Genomic DNA, 17,553 nt, shown 5'->3' on the forward strand with positions numbered 1-17,553 from the left:
AATTGTCACTAGCACAGCTCAGGAAGTCTTTTCACATTGTTTGTATTTCTCACTAACCGATCCCTAGCAAATCATTAGCAGAGCATCCTAATGTCTTTTGAAGCATGATTACATGAGCAATGTTTCAGTAGCACAGATCAGGAATTAATTTCTCTTTGTTCGTCTGTCTGACGACCCGATCGCTTTCAAACCGGCAGGAGACAATCCTAATGGCTTTTAGAAGAAGAGTCCCCGAGAAATTTATTAGTACCACAGATCTGGAATGTATAGCTCATTTGTCACGAACCGATCACTTCCAAACCATTAGCAATGCATCCCAATGGCCTTCAAAGCATGATTCCATGAGAAATTTGTCAGTAGCGTAGTTCAAGAATCGAATTTTTCGAAACCATTTGCAGTGCATCCTATGGTGTTTTCAAGAATGATCCCATGAAAGAGTAATCACCGGCACAGATCAGGAACGATTATCTCATTTTTGAGTTTCTCACGAGCCGAGCTCTTTCAAAGCGGCAGGAGACATTCCTTATGGCTTTCAGACGAAGAGTCCTTGAGAAATTGCTCCCTAGAAAAGAGCAGGAATGAATATCTGATTGTCCTATTGCTCACGAACCGATCTCTGTCAAATGAGCATTATCGCATCCTAAGCGCTCTTCAAGCGTGGCTCCTTGTAAACTAGCTCAGGAATTGAATCTCTCATGTTTCCTTTTCTCACGAGCCGATCTTCACAAAGGGAACGGCAATGCATCCTAGTGGCGTTTAAACAAAGAGTCCTTGAAAAATTTGTCACTAGCGCAGCTCAGGAAGTATTTTCATATTTTTTGTATTTCTCACTAACTGATCTCTAACAAACCACTAGCAGAGCATCCTAGTCACTTTAGAAGCATGAGTCCATGAGAAATTTCTCACTGTCACAGAGCAGGAATATAATTCGCATTAGCCATATTTCTCAGGAACCGATCTCTTATAAACCACTCGCAGAGCATCCTAATGGCTTTTAAAAGATGATTCCTTGCAAAAAATTTTCCTTAGCTCAGATCAGCAATGTATTTCTCATTTTCAGTATTCTCACAAATCCATCTCTTCCAAACTACAAGCAGACAATAGTAATGTCTTTTGAAGCGTGATTCCTTGTGACATTTGTCCCCAGCAGAGATCAGGAAAGAGTCTCTCATGTTTCCTTTTCACACTAACCGATCCCTACCAACAGACCAGTAGTGCATCCTCGTACCGTTTAAACAAATATTCCTTGATTAATTGGTCGCTAGCGCAGCTCAGGAAGGATTTGCACATTTGTTCGTGTCTCACTAATAGATCTCGTCCAAACCATTAGCATAGCATCCTGGAGCCTTTTGAAGCATGATTCCATGAGAACTTTGTCATAGCAGTGATCAGGAATGTATTTCTCATTTTTAGTCTTTCTCACAAACCCAGCTCTACCAATCGTTTAGCACTGTCTTGTAATTGTTTTCAGACGAAGATTCCTTGAACAATTTATCACTAGCATAGTTCAGCAATGTATGTCTCCTTTTCAGTATTCTCACAAAGGTATCTCTTCCAAACCACTAGCAGACAATACTAATGTCTTTTGGAGCGTGACTCCTTGGGAGAATTGCCCCTAGCAGAGATCAGGACTAAAGCTCTCATGATTCCTTTTCACACAAACCAATCTCTACCATCTGACCAGTAGTGCGTGCTAGTGGCGTTCAAGCAAAGGTTCCTTGAAAAAATGGTCACTAGCGCAGCTCAGAAAGCATTTTCATATTTTTTGTTTTTCTGACTAAGTGATCTCCACCAAACCATGAGCAGAGCATTCTGATGTCTTTTGAACCATGAGTCCATGTGAAATTTTCACTGTCACAGAGCAGGAATAGAATTCCCATTATCCACTTTTCTCAGGAACCGATCGCTTTCAAACCACTAACAGAGCATCCTTTTGGCTTTTAGAAGATGATTTCTGGCGAAATTTTCCCCTAACTCAGATTAGCAATGCATTTCGCATTTTCAGTATTCTCAGAAACACATCTCTTCCAAACCACAAGCAAACAATACTAGTGTCTTTTGAAGCGTGATTCCATGTGAAATTTGTCCCTAGCCCACTTCGGGAATGAATCTCTCACGATCCTTTTGCTCAAGAACCGATTTCTACCCCTGACCAGTAGTGCATCCTCGTGGCGATTAAGCAAAGATTCCTTGAAAAAAATGTCACTAGCACAATTCACAAAGGACTTTGCACATTTTCTTCGTCTTTCTCACGAACCGATCTCTTTGAAACCGGCAGGAGACATTCCTCATGAGGAATGTTTTTAGACAAAGAGTCCTTGAGAAATTACTCCCTAGAACCGAGCAGGAATAAATATCGGATTTTCGTATAGCTCACCAACCGATCTCGTCCAAATGAGATTTATAGCATCCTAATCGCTCTTGAAGCAGTATTCCTTGAGAAATTGTCACTAGCACAGCTCAGGAAGTCTTTTCACATTGTTTGTATTTCTCACTAACCGATCCCTAGCAAATCATTAGCAGAGCATCCTAATGTCTTTTGAAGCATGATTACATGAGCAATGTTTCAGTAGCACAGATCAGGAATTAATTTCTCTTTGTTCGTCTGTCTGACGACCCGATCGCTTACAAACCGGCAGGAGATAATCCTAGTGGCTTTTAGAAGAAGAGTCCCCGAGAAATTTATTAGTACCACAGATCAGGAATGTATAGCTCATTTGTCACGAACCGATCACTTCCAAACCATAAGCAATGCATCCCAATGGCCTTCAAAGCATGATTCCATGAGAAATTTGTCAGTAGCGTAGTTCAAGAATCGAATTTTTCGAAACCATTTGCAGTGCATCCTATGGTGTTTTCAAGAATGATCCCATGAAAGAGTAATCACCGGCACAGATCAGGAACGATTATCTCATTTTAGAGTTTCTCACGAGCCGAGCTCTTTCAAAGCGGCAGGAGACATTCCTTATGGCTTTCAGACGAAGAGTCCTTGAGAAATTGCTCCCTAGAAAAGAGCAGGAATGAATATCTGATTGTCCTATTGCTCACGAACCGATCTCTGTCAAATGAGCATTATCGCATCCTAAGCGCTCTTCAAGCGTGGCTCCTTGTAAACTAGCTCAGGAATTGAATCTCTCATGTTTCCTTTTCTCACGAGCCGATCTTCACAAAGGGAACGGCAATGCATCCTAGTGGCGTTTAAACAAAGAGTCCTTGAAAAATTTGTCACTAGCGCAGCTCAGGAAGTATTTTCATATTTTTTGTATTTCTCACTAACTGATCTCTAACAAACCACTAGCAGAGCATCCTAGTCACTTTAGAAGCATGAGTCCATGAGAAATTTCTCACTGTCACAGAGCAGGAATATAATTCGCATTAGCCATATTTCTCAGGAACCGATCTCTTATAAACCACTCGCAGAGCATCCTAATGGCTTTTAAAAGATGATTCCTTGCAAAAAATTTTCCTTAGCTCAGATCAGCAATGTATTTCTCATTTTCAGTATTCTCACAAATCCATCTCTTCCAAACTACAAGCAGACAATAGTAATGTCTTTTGAAGCGTGATTCCTTGTGACATTTGTCCCCAGCAGAGATCAGGAAAGAGTCTCTCATGTTTCCTTTTCACACTAACCGATCCCTACCAACAGACCAGTAGTTCCTCCTAGTGGCGTTTAAACAAAGAGTCCTTGAAAAAAATGTGTCTCTTCTGCAGCTCAGGAAGCATTTTCATATTTTTTGTGTTTCTCACTAAGTGATCGCTACCAAGCCACGAGCAGAGCATCCTGATGTCTCTTGAAGGGCGATTCCATGTGAAATTTGTCCGTAGCCCAGATCAGGAATGAATCCCTCATGTTTCTTTTTCTCACGAACCGATCTCAACCAACTGACCAGTAGTGCATCCTCGTACCGTTTAAACAAATATTCCTTGATTAATTGGTCGCTAGCGCAGCTCAGGAAGGATTTGCACATTTGTTCGTGTCTCACTAATAGATCTCGTCCAAACCATTAGCATAGCATCCTGGAGCCTTTTGAAGCATGATTCCATGAGAACTTTGTCATAGCAGTGATCAGGAATGTATTTCTCATTTTTAGTCTTTCTCACAAACCCAGCTCTACCAATCGTTTAGCACTGTCTTGTAATTGTTTTCAGACGAAGATTCCTTGAACAATTTATCACTAGCATAGTTCAGCAATGTATGTCTCCTTTTCAGTATTCTCACAAAGGTATCTCTTCCAAACCACTAGCAGACAATACTAATGTCTTTTGGAGCGTGACTCCTTGGGAGAATTGCCCCTAGCAGAGATCAGGACTAAAGCTCTCATGATTCCTTTTCACACAAACCAATCTCTACCATCTGACCAGTAGTGCGTGCTAGTGGCGTTCAAGCAAAGGTTCCTTGAAAAAATGGTCACTAGCGCAGCTCAGAAAGCATTTTCATATTTTTTGTTTTTCTGACTAAGTGATCTCCACCAAACCATGAGCAGAGCATTCTGATGTCTTTTGAACCATGAGTCCATGTGAAATTTTCACTGTCACAGAGCAGGAATAGAATTCCCATTATCCACTTTTCTCAGGAACCGATCGCTTTCAAACCACTAACAGAGCATCCTTTTGGCTTTTAGAAGATGATTTCTGGCGAAATTTTCCCCTAACTCAGATTAGCAATGCATTTCGCATTTTCAGTATTCTCAGAAACACATCTCTTCCAAACCACAAGCAAACAATACTAGTGTCTTTTGAAGCGTGATTCCATGTGAAATTTGTCCCTAGCCCACTTCGGGAATGAATCTCTCACGATCCTTTTGCTCAAGAACCGATTTCTACCCCTGACCAGTAGTGCATCCTCGTGGCGATTAAGCAAAGATTCCTTGAAAAAAATGTCACTAGCACAATTCACAAAGGACTTTGCACATTTTCTTCGTCTTTCTCACGAACCGATCTCTTTGAAACCGGCAGGAGACATTCCTCATAAGGAATGTTTTTAGACAAAGAGTCCTTGAGAAATTACTCCCTAGAACCGAGCAGGAATAAATATCGGATTTTCGTATAGCTCACCAACTGATCTCGTCCAAATGAGATTTATAGCATCCTAATCGCTCTTGAAGCAGTATTCCTTGAGAAATTGTCACTAGCACAGCTCAGGAAGTCTTTTCACATTGTTTGTATTTCTCACTAACCGATCCCTAGCAAATCATTAGCAGAGCATCCTAATGTCTTTTGAAGCATGATGCAATGAGCAATGTTTCAGTAGCACAGATCAGGAATTAATTTCTCTTTGTTCGTCTGTCTGACGACCCGAAGGCTTTCAAACCGGCAGGAGACAATCTTAATGGCTTTTAGAAGAAGAGTCCCCGAGAAATTTATTAGTACCACAGATCAGGAATGTATAGCTCATTTGTCACGAACCGATCACTTCCAAACCATTAGCAATGCATCCCAATGGCCTTCAAAGCATGATTCCATGAGAAATTTGTCAGTAGCGTAGTTCAAGAATCGAATTTTTCGAAACCATTTGCAGTGTATCCTATGGTGTTTTCAAGAATGATCCCATGAAAGAGTAATCACCGGCACAGATCAGGAACGATTATCTCATTTTAGAGTTTCTCACGAGCCGATCTCTTTCAAAGTGGCAGGAGACATTCCTTATGGCTTTCAGACGAAGAGTCCTTGAGAAATTGCTCCCTAGAAAAGAGCAGGAATGAATATCTGATTGTCCTATTGTTCACGAACCGATCTCTGTCAAATGAGCATTATCGCATCCTAAGCGCTCTTCAAGCGTGGCTCCTTGTGAACTAGCTCAGGAATTGAATCTCTCATGTTTCCTTTTCTCACGAGCCGATCTTCACAAAGGGAACGGCAATGCATCCTAGTGGCGTTTAAACAAAGAGTCCTTGAAAAATTTGTCACTAGCGCAGCTCAGGAAGCATTTTCATATTTTTTGTATTTCTCACTAACTGATCTCTAACAAACCACTAGCAGAGCATCCTAGTCACTTTAGAAGCATGAGTCCATGAGAAATTTCTCACTGTCACAGAGCAGGAATATAATTCGCATTAGCCATATTTCTCAGGAACCGATCTCTTATAAACCACTCGCAGAGCATCCTAATGGCTTTTAAAAGATGATTCCTTGCAAAAAATTTTCCTTAGCTCAGATAAGCAATGTATTTCTCATTTTCAGTATTCTCACAAATCCATCTCTTCCAAACTACAAGCAGACAATAGTAATGTCTTTTGAAGCGTGATTCCTTGTGACATTTGTCCCCAGCAGAGATCAGGAAAGAGTCTCTCATGTTTCCTTTTCACACTAACCGATCCCTACCAACAGACCAGTAGTTCCTCCTAGTGGCGTTTAAACAAAGAGTCCTTGAAAAAAATGTGTCACTTGTGCAGCTCAGGAAGCATTTTCATATTTTTTGTGTTTCTCACTAAGTGATCGCTACCAAGCCACGAGCAGAGCATCCTGATGTCTCTTGAAGGGCGATTCCATGTGAAATTTGTCCGTAGCCCAGATCAGGAATGAATCCCTCATGTTTCTTTTTCTCACGAACCGATCTCAACCAACTGACCAGTAGTGCATCCTCGTACCGTTTAAACAAATATTCCTTGAGAAATTGGTCGCTAGCGCAGCTCAGGAAGGAGTTGCACATTTGTTCGTGTCTCACTAATAGATCTCGTCCAAACCATTAGCATAGCATCCTGGAGCCTTTTGAAGCATGATTCCATGAGAACTTTGTCAGAGCAGTGATCAGGAATGTGTTTCTCATTTTTAGTCTTTCTCACAAACCCAGCTCTACCAATCGTTTAGCACTGTCTTGTAATTGTTTTCAGACGAAGATTCCTTGAACAATTTATCACTAGCATAGTTCAGCAATGTATGTCTCCTTTTCAGTATTCTCACAAAGGTATCTCTTCCAAACCACTAGCAGACAATACTAATGTCTTTTGGAGCGTGACTCCTTGGGAGAATTGTCCCTAGCAGAGATCAGGACTAAAGCTCTCATGATTCCTTTTCACACAAACCAATCTCTACCATCTGACCAGTAGTGCGTGCTAGTGGCGTTCAAGCAAAGGTTCCTTGAAAAAATGGTCACTAGCGCAGCTCAGAAAGCATTTTCATATTTTTTGTTTTTCTGACTAAGTGATCTCCACCAAACCATGAGCAGAGCATTCTGATGTCTTTTGAACCATGAGTCCATGTGAAATTTTCACTGTCACAGAGCAGGAATAGAATTCGCATTATCCACTTTTCTCAGGAACCGATCGCTTTCAAACCACTAACAGAGCATCCTTTTGGCTTTTAGAAGATGATTTCTTGCGAAATTTTCCCCTAACTCAGATTAGCAATGCATTTCGCATTTTCAGTATTCTCAGAAACGCATCTCTTCCAGACCACAAGCAAACAATACTAGTGTCTTTTGAAGCGTGATTCCATGTGAAATTTGTCCCTAGCCCACTTCGGGAATGAATCTCTCACGATCCTTTTGCTCAAGAACCGATTTCTACCCCTGACCAGTAGTGCATCCTCGTGGCGATTAAGCAAAGATTCCTTGAAAAAAATGTCACTAGCACAATTCACAAAGGACTTTGCACATTTTCTTCGTCTTTCTCACGAACCGATCTCTTTGAAACCGGCAGGAGACATTCCTCATAAGGAATGTTTTTAGACAAAGAGTCCTTGAGAAATTACTCCCTAGAACCGAGCAGGAATAAATATCGGATTTTCGTATAGCTCACCAACCGATCTCGTCCAAATGAGATTTATAGCATCCTAATCGCTCTTGAAGCAGTATTCCTTGAGAAATTGTCACTAGCACAGCTCAGGAAGTCTTTTCACATTGTTTGTATTTCTCACTAACCGATCCCTAGCAAATCATTAGCAGAGCATCCTAATGTCTTTTGAAGCATGATTACATGAGCAATGTTTCAGTAGCACAGATCAGGAATTAATTTCTCTTTGTTCGTCTGTCTGACGACCCGATCGCTTACAAACCGGCAGGAGATAATCCTAGTGGCTTTTAGAAGAAGAGTCCCCGAGAAATTTATTAGTACCACAGATCAGGAATGTATAGCTCATTTGTCACGAACCGATCACTTCCAAACCATTAGCAATGCATCCCAATGGCCTTCAAAGCATGATTCCATGAGAAATTTGTCAGTAGCGTAGTTCAAGAATCGAATTTTTCGAAACCATTTGCAGTGCATCCTATGGTGTTTTCAAGAATGATCCCATGAAAGAGTAGTCACCGGCACAGATCAGGAACGATTATCTCATTTTTGAGTTTCTCACGAGCCGATCTCTTTCAAAGCGGCAGGAGACATTCCTTATGGCTTTCAGACGAAGAGTCCTCTAGAGAAATTGCTCCCTAGAAAAGAGCAGGAATGAATATCTGATTGTCCTATTGCTCACGAACCGATCTCTGTCAAGCGTGGCTCCTTGTGAACTAGCTCAGGAATGACTCTCTCATGTTTCCTTTTTTCACGAGCCGATCTTCACAAAGGGAACGGCAATGCATCCTAGTGGCGTTTAAACAAAGAGTCCTTGAAAAATTTGTCACTAGCGCAGCTCAGGAAGTATTTTCATATTTTTTGTATTTCTCACTAACTGATCTCTAACAAACCACTAGCAGAGCATCCTAGTCACTTTAGAAGCATGAGTCCATGAGAAATTTCTCACTGTCACAGAGCAGGAATATAATTCGCATTAGCCATATTTCTCAGGAACCGATCTCTTATAAACCACTCGCAGAGCATCCTAATGGCTTTTAAAAGATGATTCCTTGCAAAAAAATTTCCTAAGCTCAGATCAGCAATGTATTTCTCATTTTCAGTATTCTCACAAATCCATCTCTTCCAAACTACAAGCAGACAATAGTAATGTCTTTTGAAGCGTGATTCCTTGTGACATTTGTCCCCAGCAGAGATCAGGAAAGAGTCTCTCATGTTTCCTTTTCACACTAACCGATCCCTACCAACAGACCAGTAGTTCCTCCTAGTGGCGTTTAAACAAAGAGTCCTTGAAAAAAATGTGTCTCTTGTGCAGCTCAGGAAGCATTTTCATATTTTTTGTGTTTCTCACTAAGTGATCGCTACCAAGCCATGAGCAGAGCATCCTGATGTCTCTTGAAGGGCGATTCCATGTGAAATTTGTCCGTAGCCCAGATCAGGAATGAATCCCTCATGTTTCTTTTTCTCACGAACCGATCTCAACCAACTGACCAGTAGTGCATCCTCGTACCGTTTAAACAAATATTCCTTGATTAATTGGTCGCTAGCGCAGCTCAGGAAGGAGTTGCACATTTGTTCGTGTCTCACTAATAGATCTCGTCCAAACCATTAGCATAGCATCCTGGAGCCTTTTGAAGCATGATTCCATGAGAACTTTGTCATAGCAGTGATCAGGAATGTATTTCTCATTTTTAGTCTTTCTCACAAACCCAGCTCTACCAATCGTTTAGCACTGTCTTGTAATTGTTTTCAGACGAAGATTCCTTGAAAAATTTATCACTAGCATAGTTCAGCAATGTATTTCTCCTTTTCAGTATTCTCACAAAGGTATCTCTTCCAAACCACTAGCAGACAATACTAATGTCTTTTGGAGCGTGACTCCTTGGGAGAATTGCCCCTAGCAGAGATCAGGACTAAAGCTCTCATGATTCCTTTTCACACAAACCAATCTCTACCATCTGACCAGTAGTGCGTGCTAGTGGCGTTCAAGCAAAGGTTCCTTGAAAAAATGGTCACTAGCGCAGCTCAGAAAGCATTTTCATATTTTTTGTTTTTCTGACTAAGTGATCTCCACCAAACCATGAGCAGAGCATTCTGATGTCTTTTGAACCATGAGTCCATGTGAAATTTTCACTGTCACAGAGCAGGAATAGAATTCCCATTATCCACTTTTCTCAGGAACCGATCGCTTTCAAACCACTAACAGAGCATCCTTTTGGCTTTTAGAAGATGATTTCTGGCGAAATTTTCCCCTAACTCAGATTAGCAATGCATTTCGCATTTTCAGTATTCTCAGAAACACATCTCTTCCAAACCACAAGCAAACAATACTAGTGTCTTTTGAAGCGTGATTCCATGTGAAATTTGTCCCTAGCCCACTTCGGGAATGAATCTCTCACGATCCTTTTGCTCAAGAACCGATTTCTACCCCTGACCAGTAGTGCATCCTCGTGGCGATTAAGCAAAGATTCCTTGAAAAAAATGTCACTAGCACAATTCACAAAGGACTTTGCACATTTTCTTCGTCTTTCTCACGAACCGATCTCTTTGAAACCGGCAGGAGACATTCCTCATAAGGAATGTTTTTAGACAAAGAGTCCTTGAGAAATTACTCCCTAGAACCGAGCAGGAATAAATATCGGATTTTCGTATAGCTCACCAACTGATCTCGTCCAAATGAGATTTATAGCATCCTAATCGCTCTTGAAGCAGTATTCCTTGAGAAATTGTCACTAGCACAGCTCAGGAAGTCTTTTCACATTGTTTGTATTTCTCACTAACCGATCCCTAGCAAATCATTAGCAGAGCATCCTAATGTCTTTTGAAGCATGATGCAATGAGCAATGTTTCAGTAGCACAGATCAGGAATTAATTTCTCTTTGTTCGTCTGTCTGACGACCCGAAGGCTTTCAAACCGGCAGGAGACAATCTTAATGGCTTTTAGAAGAAGAGTCCCCGAGAAATTTATTAGTACCACAGATCAGGAATGTATAGCTCATTTGTCACGAACCGATCACTTCCAAACCATTAGCAATGCATCCCAAAGGCCTTCAAAGCATGATTCCATGAGAAATTTGTCAGTAGCGTAGTTCAAGAATCGAATTTTTCGAAACCATTTGCAGTGTATCCTATGGTGTTTTCAAGAATGATCCCATGAAAGAGTAATCACCGGCACAGATCAGGAACGATTATCTCATTTTACAGTTTCTCACGAGCCGATCTCTTTCAAAGTGGCAGGAGACATTCCTTATGGCTTTCAGACGAAGAGTCCTTGAGAAATTGCTCCCTAGAAAAGAGCAGGAATGAGTATCTGATTGTCCTAGTGCTCACGAACCGATCTCTGTCAAATGAGCATTATCGCATCCTAAGCGCTCTTCAAGCGTGGCTCCTTGTGAACTAACTCAGGAATTGAATCTCTCATGTTTCCTTTTCTCACGAGCCGATCTTCACAAAGGGAACGGCAATGCATCCTAGTGGCGTTTAAACAAAGAGTCCTTGAAAAATTTGTCACTAGCGCAGCTCAGGAAGTATTTTCATATTTTTTGTATTTCTCACTAACTGATCTCTAACAAACCACTAGCAGAGCATCCTAGTCACTTTAGAAGCATGAGTCCATGAGAAATTTCTCACTGTCACAGAGCAGGAATAGAATTCGCATTATCCATATTTCTCAGGAACCGATCTCTTATAAACCACTCGCAGAGCATCCTAATGGCTTTTAAAAGATGATTCCTTGCAAAAATTTTTCCTAAGCTCAGATCAGCAATGTATTTCTCATTTTCAGTATTCTCACAAATCCATCTCTTCCAAACTACAAGCAGACAATAGTAATGTCTTTTGAAGCGTGATTCCTTGTGACATTTGTCCCCAGCAGAGATCAGGAAAGAGTCTCTCATGTTTCCTTTTCACACTAACCGATCCCTACCAACAGACCAGTAGTTCCTCCTAGTGGCGTTTAAACAAAGAGTCCTTGAAAAAAATGTGTCACTTGTGCAGCTCAGGAAGCATTTTCATATTTTTTGTGTTTCTCACTAAGTGATCGCTACCAAGCCATGAGCAGAGCATCCTGATGTCTCTTGAAGGGCGATTCCATGTGAAATTTGTCCGTAGCCCAGATCAGGAATGAATCCCTCATGTTTCTTTTTCTCACGAACCGATCTCAACCAACTGACCAGTAGTGCATCCTCGTACCGTTTAAACAAATATTCCTTGATTAATTGGTCGCTAGCGCAGCTCAGGAAGGAGTTGCACATTTGTTCGTGTCTCACTAATAGATCTCGTCCAAACCATTAGCATAGCATCCTGGAGCCTTTTGAAGCATGATTCCATGAGAACTTTGTCAGAGCAGTGATCAGGAATGTGTTTCTCATTTTTAGTCTTTCTCACAAACCCAGCTCTACCAATCATTTAGCACTGTCTTGTAATTGTTTTCAGACGAAGATTCCTTGAACAATTTATCACTAGCATAGTTCAGCAATGTATGTCTCCTTTTCAGTATTCTCACAAAGGTATCTCTTCCAAACCACTAGCAGACAATACTAATGTCTTTTGGAGCGTGACTCCTTGGGAGAATTGTCCCTAGCAGAGATCAGGACTAAAGCTCTCATGATTCCTTTTCACACAAACCAATCTCTACCATCTGACCAGTAGTGCGTGCTAGTGGCGTTCAAGCAAAGGTTCCTTGAAAAAATGGTCACTAGCGCAGCTCAGAAAGCATTTTCATATTTTTTGTTTTTCTGACTAAGTGATCTCCACCAAACCATGAGCAGAGCATTCTGATGTCTTTTGAACCATGAGTCCATGTGAAATTTTCACTGTCACAGAGCAGGAATAGAATTCCCATTATCCACTTTTCTCAGGAACCGATCGCTTTCAAACCACTAACAGAGCATCCTTTTGGCTTTTAGAAGATGATTTCTGGCGAAATTTTCCCCTAACTCAGATTAGCAATGCATTTCGCATTTTCAGTATTCTCAGAAACACATCTCTTCCAAACCACAAGCAAACAATACTAGTGTCTTTTGAAGCGTGATTCCATGTGAAATTTGTCCCTAGCCCACTTCGGGAATGAATCTCTCACGATCCTTTTGCTCAAGAACCGATTTCTACCCCTGACCAGTAGTGCATCCTCGTGGCGATTAAGCAAAGATTCCTTGAAAAAAATGTCACTAGCACAATTCACAAAGGACTTTGCACATTTTCTTCGTCTTTCTCACGAACCGATCTCTTTGAAACCGGCAGGAGACATTCCTCATAAGGAATGTTTTTAGACAAAGAGTCCTTGAGAAATTACTCCCTAGAACCGAGCAGGAATAAATATCGGATTTTCGTATAGCTCACCAACTGATCTCGTCCAAATGAGATTTATAGCATCCTAATCGCTCTTGAAGCAGTATTCCTTGAGAAATTGTCACTAGCACAGCTCAGGAAGTCTTTTCACATTGTTTGTATTTCTCACTAACCGATCCCTAGCAAATCATTAGCAGAGCATCCTAATGTCTTTTGAAGCATGATGCAATGAGCAATGTTTCAGTAGCACAGATCAGGAATTAATTTCTCTTTGTTCGTCTGTCTGACGACCCGAAGGCTTTCAAACCGGCAGGAGACAATCTTAATGGCTTTTAGAAGAAGAGTCCCCGAGAAATTTATTAGTACCACAGATCAGGAATGTATAGCTCATTTGTCACGAACCGATCACTTCCAAACCATTAGCAATGCATCCCAATGGCCTTCAAAGCATGATTCCATGAGAAATTTGTCAGTAGCGTAGTTCAAGAATCGAATTTTTCGAAACCATTTGCAGTGTATCCTATGGTGTTTTCAAGAATGATCCCATGAAAGAGTAATCACCGGCACAGATCAGGAACGATTATCTCATTTTAGAGTTTCTCACGAGCCGATCTCTTTCAAAGTGGCAGGAGACATTCCTTATGGCTTTCAGACGAAGAGTCCTTGAGAAATTGCTCCCTAGAAAAGAGCAGGAATGAATATCTGATTGTCCTATTGTTCACTAACCGATCTCTGTCAAATGAGCATTATCGCATCCTAAGCGCTCTTCAAGCGTGGCTCCTTGTGAACTAGCTCAGGAATTGAATCTCTCATGTTTCCTTTTCTCACGAGCCGATCTTCACAAAGGGAACGGCAATGCATCCTAGTGGCGTTTAAACAAAGAGTCCTTGAAAAATTTGTCACTAGCGCAGCTCAGGAAGTATTTTCATATTTTTTGTATTTCTCACTTACTGATCTCTAACAAACCACTAGCAGAGCATCCTAGTCACTTTAGAAGCATGAGTCCATGAGAAATTTCTCACTGTCACAGAGCAGGAATAAAATTCGCATTAGCCATATTTCTCAGGAACCGATCTCTTATAAACCACTCGCAGAGCATCCTAATGGCTTTTAAAAGATGATTCCTTGCAAAAAATTTTCCTTAGCTCAGATCAGCAATGTATTTCTCATTTTCAGTATTCTCACAAATCCATCTCTTCCAAACTACAAGCAGACAATAGTAATGTCTTTTGAAGCGTGATTCCTTGTGACATTTGTCCCCAGCAGAGATCAGGAAAGAGTCTCTCATGTTTCCTTTTCACACTAACCGATCCCTACCAACAGACCAGTAGTTCCTCCTAGTGGCGTTTAAACAAAGAGTCCTTGAAAAAAATGTGTCACTTGTGCAGCTCAGGAAGCATTTTCATATTTTTTGTGTTTCTCACTAAGTGATCGCTACCAAGCCACGAGCAGAGCATCCTGATGTCTCTTGAAGGGCGATTCCATGTGAAATTTGTCCGTAGCCCAGATCAGGAATGAATCCCTCATGTTTCTTTTTCTCACGAACCGATCTCAACCAACTGACCAGTAGTGCATCCTCGTACCGTTTAAACAAATATTCCTTGATTAATTGGTCGCTAGCGCAGCTCAGGAAGGAGTTGCACATTTGTTCGTGTCTCACTAATAGATCTCGTCCAAACCATTAGCATAGCATCCTGGAGCCTTTTGAAGCATGATTCCATGAGAACTTTGTCAGAGCAGTGATCAGGAATGTGTTTCTCATTTTTAGTCTTTCTCACAAACCCAGCTCTACCAATCGTTTAGCACTGTCTTGTAATTGTTTTCAGACGAAGATTCCTTGAACAATTTATCACTAGCATAGTTCAGCAATGTATGTCTCCTTTTCAGTATTCTCACAAAGGTATCTCTTCCAAACCACTAGCAGACAATACTAATGTCTTTTGGAGCGTGACTCCTTGGGAGAATTGTCCCTAGCAGAGATCAGGACTAAAGCTCTCATGATTCCTTTTCACACAAACCAATCTCTACCATCTGACCAGTAGTGCGTGCTAGTGGCGTTCAAGCAAAGGTTCCTTGAAAAAATGGTCACTAGCGCAGCTCAGAAAGCATTTTCATATTTTTTGTTTTTCTGACTAAGTGATCTCCACCAAACCATGAGCAGAGCATTCTGATGTCTTTTGAACCATGAGTCCATGTGAAATTTTCACTGTCACAGAGCAGGAATAGAATTCCCATTATCCACTTTTCTCAGGAACCGATCGCTTTCAAACCACTAACAGAGCATCCTTTTGGCTTTTAGAAGATGATTTCTGGCGAAATTTTCCCCTAACTCAGATTAGCAATGCATTTCGCATTTTCAGTATTCTCAGAAACACATCTCTTCCAAACCACAAGCAAACAATACTAGTGTCTTTTGAAGCGTGATTCCATGTGAAATTTGTCCCTAGCCCACTTCGGGAATGAATCTCTCACGATCCTTTTGCTCAAGAACCGATTTCTACCCCTGACCAGTAGTGCATCCTCGTGGCGATTAAGCAAAGATTCCTTGAAAAAAATGTCACTAGCACAATTCACAAAGGACTTTGCACATTTTCTTCGTCTTTCTCACGAACCGATCTCTTTGAAACCGGCAGGAGACATTCCTCATAAGGAATGTTTTTAGACAAAGAGTCCTTGAGAAATTACTCCCTAGAACCGAGCAGGAATAAATATCGGATTTTCGTATAGCTCACCAACTGATCTCGTCCAAATGAGATTTATAGCATCCTAATCGCTCTTGAAGCAGTATTCCTTGAGAAATTGTCACTAGCACAGCTCAGGAAGTCTTTTCACATTGTTTGTATTTCTCACTAACCGATCCCTAGCAAATCATTAGCAGAGCATCCTAATGTCTTTTGAAGCATGATGCAATGAGCAATGTTTCAGTAGCACAGATCAGGAATTAATTTCTCTTTGTTCGTCTGTCTGACGACCCGAAGGCTTTCAAACCGGCAGGAGACAATCTTAATGGCTTTTAGAAGAAGAGTCCCCGAGAAATTTATTAGTACCACAGATCAGGAATGTATAGCTCATTTGTCACGAACCGATCACTTCCAAACCATTAGCAATGCATCCCAATGGCCTTCAAAGCATGATTCCATGAGAAATTTGTCAGTAGCGTAGTTCAAGAATCGAATTTTTCGAAACCATTTGCAGTGTATCCTATGGTGTTTTCAAGAATGATCCCATGAAAGAGTAATCACCGGCACAGATCAGGAACGATTATCTCATTTTAGAGTTTCTCACGAGCCGATCTCTTTCAAAGTGGCAGGAGACATTCCTTATGGCTTTCAGACGAAGAGTCCTTGAGAAATTGCTCCCTAGAAAAGAGCAGGAATGAATATCTGATTGTCCTATTGTTCACTAACCGATCTCTGTCAAATGAGCATTATCGCATCCTAAGCGCTCTTCAAGCGTGGCTCCTTGTGAACTAGCTCAGGAATTGAATCTCTCATGTTTCCTTTTCTCACGAGCCGATCTTCACAAAGGGAACGGCAATGCATCCTAGTGGCGTTTAAACAAAGAGTCCTTGAAAAATTTGTCACTAGCGCAGCTCAGGAAGTATTTTCATATTTTTTGTATTTCTCACTAACTGATCTCTAACAAACCACTAGCAGAGCATCCTAGTCACTTTAGAAGCATGAGTCCATGAGAAATTTCTCACTGTCACAGAGCAGGAATAAAATTCGCATTAGCCATATTTCTCAGGAACCGATCTCTTATAAACCACTCGCAGAGCATCCTAATGGCTTTTAAAAGATGATTCCTTGCAAAAAATTTTCCTTAGCTCAGATCAGCAATGTATTTCTCATTTTCAGTATTCTCACAAATCCATCTCTTCCAAACTACAAGCAGACAATAGTAATGTCTTTTGAAGCGTGATTCCTTGTGACATTTGTCCCCAGCAGAGATCAGGAAAGAGTCTCTCATGTTTCCTTTTCACACTAACCGATCCCTACCAACAGACCAGTAGTTCCTCCTAGTGGCGTTTAAACAAAGAGTCCTTGAAAAAAATGTGTCACTTGTGCAGCTCAGGAAGCATTTTCATATTTTTTGTGTTTCTCACTAAGTGATCGCTACCAAGCCACGAGCAGAGCATCCTGATGTCTCTTGAAGGGCGATTCCATGTGAAATTTGTCCGTAGCCCAGATCAGGAATGAATCCCTCATGTTTCTTTTTCTCACGAACCGATCTCAACCAACTGACCAGTAGTGCATCCTCGTACCGTTTAAACAAATATTCCTTGAGAAATTGGTCGCTAGCGCAGCTCAGGAAGGAGTTGCACATTTGTTCGTGTCTCACTAATAGATCTCGTCCAAACCATTAGCATAGCATCCTGGAGCCTTTTGAAGCATGATTCCATGAGAACTTTGTCAGAGCAGTGATCAGGAATGTGTTTCTCATTTTTAGTCTTTCTCACAAACCCAGCTCTACCAATCGTTTAGCACTGTCTTGTAATTGTTTTCAGACGAAGATTCCTTGAACAATTTATCAC

The sequence above is a fragment of the Emys orbicularis genome, chromosome 20, assembly GCF_028017835.1.
Source record: "Emys orbicularis isolate rEmyOrb1 chromosome 20, rEmyOrb1.hap1, whole genome shotgun sequence".
NCBI lineage: Eukaryota > Metazoa > Chordata > Testudines > Emydidae > Emys > Emys orbicularis.